This window comes from Dendrobium catenatum, unplaced genomic scaffold, assembly GCF_001605985.2.
Source record: "Dendrobium catenatum unplaced genomic scaffold, ASM160598v2 original_scaffold_112685, whole genome shotgun sequence".
NCBI lineage: Eukaryota > Viridiplantae > Streptophyta > Magnoliopsida > Asparagales > Orchidaceae > Dendrobium > Dendrobium catenatum.
In genome coordinates this window covers 6690-19590 of record NW_021431120.1, presented here as the reverse complement: position 1 = coordinate 19590, position 12901 = coordinate 6690, and positions in this window count along the sequence as shown.

The window sequence follows — 12901 nt, the reverse complement described above, 5'->3', positions numbered from 1 at the left end:
TATTATCCTATAATTTAAATAGATAAGCTATGTATACGATACCAGATTCTTGGGTTTTAGGGTCCTAGATGAAATCTAAGAATTCTATTAAAGGTAGTTGTATGGGACTCCATACGAACAACTTAAAACCTAGCACAAAGGCATACACTAAACATAATATCAGGTCTACTAGCAATCAAATATAAAAGAGATCCTATAATTCACTATACTTCTTTTTTATCTATAGATATTTCTCTTGGATCCTTATCAAATTTAATGGTCGAGCACATGGGTGTATTTGCTAACTTAGTATTTTCCATCTCATATTTCTTTAGGATGTCCTTATTATAAGTTCATGTAGGTTGCTAGACCTAATAGAACTATTCTAAGGCTAACCAAGAGAGGGGTGAATTGGTAATTAAAAATCTCTTTATTTTAGAAAACCATTTTAAGAAATTTTACAAATAAATAGATTTTCACAAAATATTTTTCAACAACAATAATATAAAGTGAAGAAAATAAAAATGTAGTAAAAAGTAAAAGAACAAAAAAACACCAAATTTTATAGTAGTTTGGTCCAACTAGAACTACATCCAATCCCTGGAGACTCCTTCTCCTAGTACTGCACTAAACACAAGTGACACTCCTTTTGCTCCCACAACAAGGTGAAAAAGCCCTTATAAAACCTCTCTTTCACTAACCCAGTGTGGCATTGAATCATCATCCTTTTTCACACTCCTGGTGAGGATAGAGTACAATTATCCCTTTTTACCTCTTTGAGAAGCCAGAGTATCGTCATCCTTTTTCACCCTCCTGATAAAGGTAGAGTATCTCCATCATTTTTTACCCTCAGGGTGAAGGCAGAGTACCGTCATTCTTTTTTACCCTTTAAGTAAAGGCAGAGTACCTGATCTACCTTAAGAGATTTTCTATAAAGAGTCTTTAAAAAAGTAGGGCAGAGTTTTGAAAAACCACTAATAGATCTTCACTTTTGGGCAACCTTATGTATCCCTTATAATTTCCTCTTACAATATCTATCACTCTTCACTCCCAAACACTTTCCCAAATCAATCTCTTTATTACTCACAAGAGAAGTTCACTACAAATAGATCTCTAAGACAATTTCTAGGACTCATTATATAGAAAACACATAATAAACCATGCATAAAGTGAATTTTCAATCTGTAAATAAGTTAGATCATATAGTATGATAGTGGATCATCTGAAAAAATATTTCAAAAATTATGGGATGATTTTGTACGAGCACTATTTTGTACAATTTTAGTCATCTGTATGAGTTATAGATCGTCTATACAAATAGTTAAAGTTTGTCTAGATGATCTAGTAAGTGAAAGTTTGTTAGGAATGTTAAGCCCTATAGAACTGGCCCAAGCTAACAAAGAGAGAGGTGAATTGGAAAACATCAAAACACAAGATAAAACTCCAACCAAAATCACCACAAACAAAGTGCGGAAGAAAAAAAAATGCGGAAGCGATAATAAGAAAAGAACACATCGGATTTATAGTGGTTCGGTCAAACCTTGACTTACATCCACTCCTTGGAGGCACCCTCCAAGTATTGCACTAAAAAAAGTGTCTCTCCTTTAACCCCACAGCTATGCGGAGAAGCCCTTACAAAATCACTTCCACCTTCTCTGGTGCGGCGGAGTCGCCGGGTCCTTTGACACCAAGGAGATTTTCTTCTTTGGTGAACTTACCCCGAGTCAAGCCTTGAATCCGATGGTACTAAGGTGCGAGTTCACCGGAGCAACCGTGTGGAATCCCCTCCACACTCCCTTGAGTTCCCTCCTCACAGGATCTTCTCCCTCTAAAACTCCACCCTTTCCTCTCTCCCTTTCAAGCTCTCTCTTTAAGTTTCCTCAACAAGAACGAAGCTACAATGGCTGCCAAAGACACTTACAAAGTACCTTGCCATAGCTTAAATAGAAGCTCTAAAAACAAGCTCAATAATGCAAGTTGCCGCCATTATCGTCCAGGACGATAGGCTTATCGTCCTGGACGATTAGCTCAAATATGAGGAAAATCGTCCTGAATATCGCCCTGAAATGAAGCTGGATGATATCTAATCGTACCGGACGATCTTTCGATCGGCCCGGATTAAATCCCCATTAATTGCTTTACAAAACTGCCTGAGAAATTTTGGAAAAATTATCCTGTATCATCCTGGACGATATTTTATATTCCAGGCCGATCCTCTGGACAATGTCCAAAAATAGGTTATTTCTTAATAGATCTGGCGGAAGATTCTTGCTGAATTGAGCCGATCGTCCTGGTTGATAAAAATTGTCCAGGATGATGTGTTTTGCATAAAGACGGCTGCTTTAATGAGGATGCCCTAATTAGGGTTTCTACTTTTGTCAGATCATCCAGGATGATATAAATATCATCCCGGACGATGTTACCCAAAATAGAAATCTTTTAGGGCCCAACAAAAAATCTTCCAAGTTACAAATTATCAGATGTCACATCAAATATAATAGACTCAAGAAAGGAAAAATATTACAAACTGACTCAAACCTAGTCTACCCAATCTTGAGCTGATTCCAAATTGCAGTCCGATCGTGTGAACCTGAAATGTCAGTACATAAGGCAGTTGTAGAGAACAAAGAATGTTTGCTATCATCAATATCATAAGCCATAGATCTGCAACAATCTCTCCCTTTTTGATGATGGCAAACAATTCAATTTGAATTTTTAATAGAAAGCAATTTCTCCTAATCTCCCCCTTACTAGAATAACACTTTTAAAAAAATAGGAGAGATTAAAATATTTTGTTGCTTTTAATTTTTTGAAAACAAGATACAAACACGATAACAGTACAAAAATTCAATAATACGTTCTCCCCCTTTGACATTATCAAAAAGAGAGGAGGAACAAACAAAAACAAAACAAAAGACAAAAAATGTTTCCTGATCTAGTGAAAAAACAAATATTCTTAAAATAAGAAAGTTATCTCTTAGTTTTAATCAAAAACTTAGTAGAATTGGATTGACAACGCATAGCCCAGAAAAGGTTAGAAATTTATAATTTGATAATCCAAACTCGTTCTTTTAAAGGCTCAAAAACTTTTTAATCCAATATCAAAATCAAGGAATAAACGGGAAAAGAAACATTAATTTTTAAAAAATCCTTCCATAAAATATATCTAATAGAAGATCAATGCACGAATTGATGAATCAGGAACCAAGATTTTAAAGCATAAGTTTCAAACATATCAAGGATTTTCTTAAGCTTTTAGTAGTATAAGAAAAAATAAGCATATTTTTTTTGTGGGCTCATTTTATGCCCTTTATCGCTTGAATGGATCTTTGAGCATCTTTTGATTTTGATACACTTTGTGTATTTTTTTTAATTTGGCGTCATTGCGCATCTTTTGGTTTGGCATCATTGGCCACTTTTTTTTTAATTATTTTCAAAAAATATGCTTTCTTTCTTATATTTTTAAAACCAAAGTAAACCCAAATTATTGACAACACGAACAACATGATTAAGAAAATTTTATGGTAGATTCAACAATCTTGCAAAAGATTCATATGTGATAGAAAAAATGTAGGAAGATAAAAAAAATTAGTTTCAAAATCCAATTTAAAATATGATGAAGATTTTGAATCAAAAGTAAAATAACCTCTTTAAGAAGAGAGAAAGAGAAATAAAATCATGAGTTCCCTTCCTCTGACTGTTTTAGAGAAGTCAAACACAACTTACCAAAGATTTCAAGAAAAAATAGGAAGTAGATTTCTCATTTTTAGAAAAGTGAATGTGTGAGTTGATCAGAGAAAAACTTTCACAAAAAAAAATTTCAAACAATAAACAAAACTCAAAAACAAAAACAAAAAAAGAAAAACACCAAAACACAACACAAAAACACAAAAGGCTCTTAACTATTATCTCTCTCCTGGTCCGATACTTCAGAGACCAGATTTGCCCATGAGATTTTTTGCCTTTCATTATTTCCCCAGTTTAAATATTGCTTCTCCTTGTCCTTTTCTTTTGTAGGAAGAATTCTTTAATTAGGGCAGTGATTTTTCATATGTCCAGGCTTCCTGCATCGAAAGTAAATAACGTCAGAAGAAATCTGGACATCCTTATCACTTTTACCTTTTTTCCACTTTTGCTTATGCTTTGGTGAGTTTTTTGATTTGCTTGACAAGTCATTACATTCGTCACCAACTAATCAATCTTTTTCTGTATCTCCAGCTTTTAGAATAATAGTTTCACCTGCATCCAAAAGACTTTGACCCAATCGTAGGCAATGAGTGAGCCAATCAAATTATCAATAGAATACTAATTCAAATTTTTTGATTTACAAATAGCAACTATTTTAGCATCAAACTTATCCAGTAGACAACGAAGAATTTTGTTAACTTTTTCAAAATTTGAAAAATCTTTTCCTATAGCATGCAATGAGTTTACAATTTGAATGAATCTGGTATACATGTCTAAGATCATTTCATAAAGTTTCATGGAAAATAATTCAAAATCATGCATTAACAAATTCAACTTGGATTGCATGATTTCATTCGTGCCTTCGTATATGTCATGTAGTTTATCCCAAACTTTCTTACTAGTAGTGCATGTGGATACTAACATAAAATCTTCAGAATTTAAAGCACACAAAATGCAATTTAAAGATTTTGCATTCATTTGAGCATTCAGTTGTTCTTCCTTATTCCATTGATTAAAAGGAATATCAATTTTAACTCCATTAACAATACGTGACGGTGATGAATAACTAGTTAAAATCATATGCCACATGCAAATATTAATTGATTGCAAGAAAATAGACATGCGAGTTTTCCAAAAATCAAATGACATATTTTCAAATAAAGGAGGTCTGGTGATTGAATAACCTTTCACAAAGTTACGATTAACCATGGATCAAAAAATTCAAAAGCTTTTAAAAACTTATTTTATGAAAACTTGCTCTGATACCACTTGAAAGTTCGTTAGGGATGTTAAGCCCTATAGAACTGGCCCAAACTAACCAAGTGAGAGGTGAATTGGAAAACTTTAAAACCCAAGATAAAACTCCAAACAAAATCACCACAAACAAAGTGCGGAAGAAAAATAAATACGAAAGTGATAATAAGAAAAGAACATATTGGATTTATAGTGGTTCGGTCAAACCTTGACCTATATCCACTCCTTGGAGGCACCCTCCAAGTATTGCACTAAAAAAAGTGTCTCTCCTTTAGCCCCCACAGCTAGGCGGAGAATCCCTTACAAAATCACTTCCACCTTCCCTAGTGCGGCGGAGTCGCCGGGTCCTTTGACATGAAGAAGATCTTCTTCTTTGGTGAACTTACCTCGAGACAAGCCTTGAATCTGATGGTACTAAGGTGCGAGATCGCCGGAGCAACCGTGTGGAATCCCCTCCACACTCCCTTGAGTTCCCCCCCTCACAGGATTTCTCCCTATCAAACTCCATCCTTTCCTCTCTCCCTTTCAAGCACTCTCTTCAAGTTGCCCCCTCAAGAACGAAGCTACAATGGCTGCCAAAGACACTTAAAAAGTGCCTTGCCATAGCTTAAATAGAAGCTCTCAACACAAGCTCATTAAGCAAGTTGCCGCCATTATCGTCCAGGATAATAGGCATATCATCCTGGACGATTAGCTCAAATATGAGGAAAATCGTCCTGAATATCACCCTGAAATGAAGCTGGACGATGTCTAATCATCCCGGACGATCTTACGATCGGCCCGGACGAAATCCCTATTAATTGCTTTCCAAAACTGCCTGAGAAATTTTGGAAAAATTGTCCTGGATCGTCCTGGATGATATTTTATAGTCCAGGCCAATCCTCTGGATGATGTCCAAAAATAGGTTATTTCTTAAAAGATCTGGCGGCACATTCTTGCTGAATTGAGCCGATCGTCCTGGTCGATAAAAAATCATCCAAGACGATGTGTTTTTTATAAAGACAATTGCTTTAATGAGGATGCCCTAATTAGGGTTTCTACTTTTGTCAGATCGTCCAGGAAGATATAAATATCATCCCGGACGATGTTACCAAAAAAAGAAATCTTTTAGGGCACAACAAAAAATCTTCCAAGTTACAAATCATTAGATGCCACACCAAATACAATAGACTCAAGAAAGGAAAAAGATTACAAACTAACTCAGACCTAGTCTACCCAATCTTGAGCTGATTTCAAATTGCAGTCCGATCGTGTGAACCTGAATTGTCGGTACATAAAGCAGTTGTAGAGAATAAAGAATGCTTGCAATCATAAAAATCATAAGCCATAGATTCGCAACAGTAAGAAGCTTATTTCATACACTATTAGTCATTTATACGATTTACAAATCATCTGTATGAATAGTTAAAGTTCATCTGGTATGAGGTTTATTTTGTATATAATTAGTCATCTGTACGATATGTAGATCATCTGTACGAATAGTTAAAATATGTCTAGATGATCTGGTACAAAGCTTATTTTATACAATGTCTGTTATTTATATGAAATGTAGATCATATGTACGAACATTTAAGAAATCATGTGACGATCTAGCATGAATCTTATTTCATACACTCTGAGTCATCTATACAAAATGATATGATATAGTATGAATAGAGTAAATTTTTTTTCAATTTCTATTTTAACTCTCTCTCTTTGTACTTGTGCATGGTTCTTCAATTACAATCATACTATCTCAGACTAAAGAAAGTAAAAATTGCTAACTTCATTACATAAAATCTTATTCTACTATGTCTTGAAGACTTTAGTAGGTTGGAGTATGATTTCTTTGAAATATTAGTACATACAAAACAAATAGAAATATATCCAATGTATGTCAGGAAAAAAAAACCGTAATCATAACAATAATATTTTTTTATCACCAAAAAATAACATTACATAAAACTCAATCTAAAATACTAAGTTCCAACAATCTCCACCACTTTGAATATGACAAAATAACTATTATTTTAATTAACATTAAAGGTCATTTTTCTCCTAAGCTCCCCCTCAATGAATGCTCAATTTAAAACAAGGGATTTCTTAAAAACACAAGGCCAAAATGAATTAAAATAACTAAAACTAATTCAAATAGAAAATACACACACAATAAACACAACAAACACACACGATTAATTCAATCAAATAAACAAACAATAAACAATGAATCTTCCTTTCGAGAAAAAGAAAAAAGGGAAGTACGTCTTGAAAAAGTAGGTTGCTATTGACAAATCAAACAAATGATGAAGAATTGGATTTTAAACTATTTACAAACACAACATTCACATCCTTAAGTGAAAAGGAAAGCCTCATATTTTAAATCAACGAACAATTAAGATTAGAAAAGTAAACCAAGTTAACTTTTCATTATAGACCTATCAAATAAAATAATTATTGCAAAAAATGATGAAATAGAGATCAATTAGTTTCTTATTAAATAGTGGAGATTATTTTTGATTGAATTGATTTGTGTAAGAAATACAGAGATAAAGAAAAGAACTACATGATACTTTTGATTTGCGACATTATGCATCTTATCAAATTTTGGCACGCTTTGTGCATCTTTTATGTTTGGGTTAATTTTGTGTCTCTTTATATTTTTTTGCAAACATTACACATCTTTTAAACTTATAGCACATTTTGTGCATATTTTTAAGCTTACCACACTTTGGGCTTCTTTTTTCATTTTTGGTCTTTCCAATATCAATAAATCTTAAAACAAATCTAATAATTAACAAAAAATTAAGACATTGAACAAGAAATTAAAAAAAAAAACAACAAGACATCTCTTATGCAACAATTATAGCTAAATAATATTAGTCTAAAATAAGATGAAGATGATCTTCTAATCTACATCTAATCATAATTTAATTTAAAATTTTTAGAAATTAATTTATAGAGCAAAATATTTTAAAATATTATTCCATATATCAACTATATCTTATTAGTCTAGTGAAAATTAAAACAATTCAAGAATATTAACTTAAAAATAATATAAAAACTATTCCATTTTTTTTTTTAAATAAACAAAAGATTTAAATGCAAGTACAGCTAAAATAATAACACAAATATTTAAATTTCATGTTATGATAACTAAAAAGCAAAAATATACAACAAATATAATAGAAAAAAAAAACTAATATGCTAGAGGATCTTTATCTGGAGGAGGCTGAGGAGGGGTGAACATTGTAAAGTAGTTTTTGATGTTAGCTACTTGGGTGTTGTTCAAGCCAAACTATCCTCTTATCAATCCCATATCTTCTTTACATATAGCATCCTATTGGTCTAGGAAATTCTCAATATGATCAAATCATTGATCAAAGTGAGACTTAAGACAATCAAAATGTTAGATCATTCTTGATAGAAATGCTTCTCAAATCCAAGAGCATATGCAGTGTTGTAGCCTGTTCTTCTCCTCACATCTCATCTCTCTCATCTCCTTAATCCCGATGAAAAAGAGAATGGAAATAGGTATCGGTAAACTAGATTGGAATCTTTTTTTGGTGATCACGATGAATCAGATTATACTTCTTCTGAAGGATATAGGCAATTAGATGTCGTAAAACCACATTCTTCTTCCTTCTAGTGGAAAGAAGTCTATATTCATTGGTTTATTGATTTAGTATAGAATTAACTAGGTTTTTTTTAATTGGAATGTTCTACATTATAAGATAAGTGACTATACAAAGTAAATGAGTAAGGTTTATATAATTACTAGGTTTTGGAATAATTAAAGTTCTCAACACATGATGGATGATCATGGTATTTTGATTTAGAGTATACATACGAGGTAAGTGATTGATTGAACATAAACCTCTAAGGGGTTTGATTTATAGTAGACCAGTCAAAATTTTCTCTAGATGTCATAATGTGTGCCCTTACACCCTAAGTTCAAAGGTTTAAATATATGCCTAAATCCGCCTTAGTTATCTCTACCCTTTGGAAAAGAACAAAAGAAGACATGGATGTGTGGTCCTGTCACATTTTATGATTAGCAAGAAACTAATAGAAGGTATCTAAATGAAAAGCATGGATTAAAGTGAGAATGTAAGCAAATTGGGTAGAAGTAAAAAAGGTGCATACAGAAAAGTTGATGTCTTCTTGCATAAGAAGCTGAGATGGAGTCTTTTTGCTTTGAGGTAATGCTGGTACGCATATTCATTCTCTCTAAAAAGAAAATTTTTATCTGGTTGATTGAACCAGGATAAAGAACTCTTAGAATGCCTAGCATGCTAGCAATAACTTGCCATTTTGAAGGATTGAGCACAAGAAAGTTTAAAAACAAAGGGGTGATGAAAAATTAAAGGAATGTCCATAAATTTAATGAAATCTTGAACATTCATATAGTATGATATGAGGATCATACCCACAATTATAAGTTCATACTGGACAAAAATAATTTCATACATGGGAATAGGAAATGTCAAAATAGTTAATGTGTAAAATGACTTTTTGTAAAACATAATTCTCGAGGAATCATAATGTATGACTTTTTGGCCAAATCAATTGTATAGATGATCATGTATTTTTTAGGGATGATCAATAATAATTTTCATATCAAATGGTTGAGATCATCTACATGCCAACTGACAACTAGATCGTACAGATGAAATGTGATTTCGTACGTATGATCTTTGAAAATAATTATTATTGGAAAATTTGTCCCATTTGTACATATGAAAATTAACGGATTGTATAGATTATGATGTAATCATTTAATAAAATATGCTTATAAAAATCTCATTTTTGACTACTTAACTAAATCATATACAATCTATTAAATTCGTACAATACAAAAGTACTTCTTATAGTATGAATGGAAAAGTAACTTAAGATATCATAAACAAAACTCTTTTCCAAAAATAAATCACCCAAGATCTACAAGATGATGTGATGAAAACAAAATTAATACAAATAGAATACATACCCAAAACAAAGGAACAATCAAACATCAATGAAATGTAAACAAAGAACAAACCATAAACATAATCATTCATGAAATATATTACAAATCCAATTTGCATCATTATATTTTTTATGTATGAATATCAATCACACCTAATCAAGTTCTTAAAGTGCTAAATATTTCAAAAACCAATAGTTTTATAAAAATAACCGAAAGTTGATTATTAGTAGCTACACGATATAGCTCAGTTTCTTATATAGTGATATGGTCTCTAATAAAGTGTTGTCTTATATATATATATATGCTTGGTTCTTGACTGTCGAATAGGATTCCATGAAATATATATGGCAATTGTATTATAAAAAAACAAATTAATTGTGCTAATTGAAAATCCTAAATCAATATGTTGTGGTTTTAACCAAACAGCCTGTGCCACACAACTAGCTAATGCTATGTATTTAGCTTTAGTAGAAGAAAGAGCTACTAAATTTTATTTTTTACTAGACCAAAAAACTATAGAGTTTTTAATGAATTAAAAAGTTCAAGAAGTACATTTATGATCAACCCTACATCCATCAAATTTTGAATAAAAAATCCAATGATTTTAAAAGAAGATCTATGCCTAGGATACCATATCCCTAAGTTTAGATTTCCCAAAAGATATCTCAAATTTTTTTTTAATAATAATAAAATATGATTCCTTTGGATCTGCATGAAATCTAACACTCAAATAAACACTAAATATGTTATGTGGTCTACTGAATGTTAAGTAAAGTAATGATATAATTAATCCTCTAAATTTCCATTTCTGAATAAATTTTCCCTTAGAGTCCTTATCTAACTCCACTGAGCAACTCATTGGTGTACTCATTAGTTTAGCATTATCCATTTCCTATTTCTTAAGAATGTCCTTCATAAACTTTGACTTGCTAAGAAATGTTCCATCCCTTTCTTCTTTAAGCTAAAACTAATAAAGTAACTCAAATCTTCCATCAAACTCATTTCAAATTCAATACTAATTTAAAAAAAAAAAAACATCACAAAGATTTTTATTGGTAGATCCAAACAAGATATCATCAACATATATTTGAATAATGAGTATTTCATTATGTACCTTTTTTAAGAAGAGAGTGGTGTCTACAACTCCTTTAATAACTAATTTTTTTAGAAGAAATGTGCGTAGCCTCTCATACCAAGCCTAAGTGCCTATTTTAGTCCATACAATGTCTTTTTGAATTTAAACACATGATTAAGGAATTTTTAATTTTCAAAATTTAGATGTTTTTCAACATAAATATCCTCTTATATCACCCCATTAAGAAAGAAACTTTTAGCATCCATTTGAAGTAATTTAAAACCTTTAAAATAAGCTAAGACAAGTAGCACCCATATTGCTTAATGTCTGGCTACTAGGGAAAAAGTTTATTTAAAATCAATTCCTTCCATTTGATTATACCCCTTGGCCACAAATTTTGCCTTATTTCTAACAACTATACCTAAATCATTCATTTTATTTTTAAACACCCACTTAGTTCTAAGAACACTTTTATTATTAGGCCATCTGATCAATTTCCAAACATCATTTATAACAAATTGATTCAATTCCTCTTGCATGGCCAAAATCCAAAATTTATTAGAAAGTGCTTTATTAATACAAGTGGGTTCAATTATTGAAGTAAAATATGAGTGTTTCAATTCATTTCTAAGTCCATGCCTAGTTCAAACACCTTTAATTAGTTCACCAAAAATAAATTCTTTAGGATGACTTTTAGAAAATTTCCATTCTCTAGGTAATGTATTTTTTTCTCCAACATTCACTTCAAGATTTGTTTTTTCAATTCCTTGGGAGATCTCATTAATATGTTCTTCCTCCAACCTTCGCTCTTTAGAAACACCAAATTCATAAAAAACTACATGTGTGATCTTCTTAACTACCAAAGTCCTCTTGTTAAAAACTCTATATGATTTGCCAACATTAGAATATCCTAAAAAAATTTCTTTATCATATTTAAGATCAAATTTTCCTAAAAGAGTTTTGCCAATGAATACCTTACAACCAAAGACATGTAAATATGAAAGGTGACGTGTTCACCCTTTAAGAAATTCATAGGGTGTCTTGTTCAACCTATATCTAAAATTCACCCTATTTATAACATAATAAGTCATACTATACGCTTTAGCCCAAAAATATTTCAAAATTGAATATTGAACTAATATGGCTTTATCAACTTCTATTAAAATTCTATTGTTTCTTTTAACTATCCCATTCTACTCTGGAGTGCTAGGTGCTGAAAAGTTGTGATTAATTCCTTGATCTTTACAAAAATATTCAAGTATTTCACTTTCAAACTCTCCTCCATGATTACTTTGAATCGTAAGGATTTCACAACCTAGCTTCCTCTGTATCCATGTAGCAAATTTTCTAATTTTATCAAATGATTCACTCTTATTTGATAAGAATGTAATCCAAGTGAATCTTTAATAAACATTAACGATTACATACAAAAATGTTTCCTCCTTGACTTACACTGCTAACTAGTCCAAAAAGAATCATGTGTAGGATTTTTAATGGTTCGCTTATTTTAAGTTCCTTAATTGAATGAAAGGAGGACATATCCTATTTACCTAATTGACATTCATCACATAGGTGATCCGTAGTGATATCTTATTTGGGTATTCCTCTACCCAATTCTTTATGAGAAATCTTCCTAAGATTTTTTAATCTTCCATAATTGAGTCTTCTATGCCATAACCATAATTCATCAGTGGTAGTTTTGAGATAAAAAGCTTTAGAAGATTTAACATAATTTAAATCAAGCATGTATACATTATTTACCCTATTTCCATGCGATACATCAATTCCAATTTTGCTTATAATGTAGCTTATAAGTAAAAATTTAATGTTAAAACCCTCATCACAAGGATGACTAATATTTAATAAGTTATGTTTTAAGACTTTAAGAAATAATACATTATCAATAAATAAATTGTTCTTGTTGCCAATCATACTTGTACTTACCACTCTCCTAGTGGTAT